At 37.2% G+C, this 398-nt stretch overlaps 1 protein-coding gene across 1 annotated transcript in view; it reads left to right on the top strand.

The window, feature by feature from the left end:
• Nucleotides 1–398, top strand: part of LOC107665907 (myomesin-3-like) — a gene marked incomplete at its 3' end in the record, with an annotated part of 40,772 nt that overhangs the window by 2,161 nt on the left and 38,213 nt on the right. The window lies entirely within an intron of this gene.

The raw sequence follows: 398 nt of genomic DNA, 5'->3' as shown, positions 1-398 counted from the left end.
TGGGTTTGACGCAACAGCCCAAATTTGCTACAGTTTTGTTTTTATAAGAAATTATATTGTCAATGAATAATGACTTAAATTTGGGTCTGTTTTCACACAAAAGTATCATATATGTCTTTGTAGACAGTTTTCTCTTTTGTTGCATGGAAAATAAAAGCGCAAACATTCTGCCTAACATCACAGAAATAAGGAAATATTGTGGAGATGAAATGACATTAGGTGCTAAAATGCTCTTTAATGAATGACAGTGATTCATTAGTGTTGCACATGTTCGGGATCATGTGTGTGATCGTCTGTGGAGATTACATGACAATTACGGATGGGAAAGCAGCTGTTTCTCCCTGACATTCAGGACATGTGCTGCAGTTATTCTGAGCTCACAGAGTCATGCCGATTCC

Source organism: Sinocyclocheilus anshuiensis, unplaced genomic scaffold (genome assembly GCF_001515605.1).
Source record: "Sinocyclocheilus anshuiensis isolate Anshui unplaced genomic scaffold, SAMN03320099.WGS_v1.1 scaffold992, whole genome shotgun sequence".
Classification (NCBI taxonomy): Eukaryota; Metazoa; Chordata; class Actinopteri; order Cypriniformes; family Cyprinidae; genus Sinocyclocheilus; species Sinocyclocheilus anshuiensis.
The sequence above is the reverse complement of the archived record's forward strand: the minus strand, read 5'-3'. Positions and strand labels throughout refer to the sequence as shown.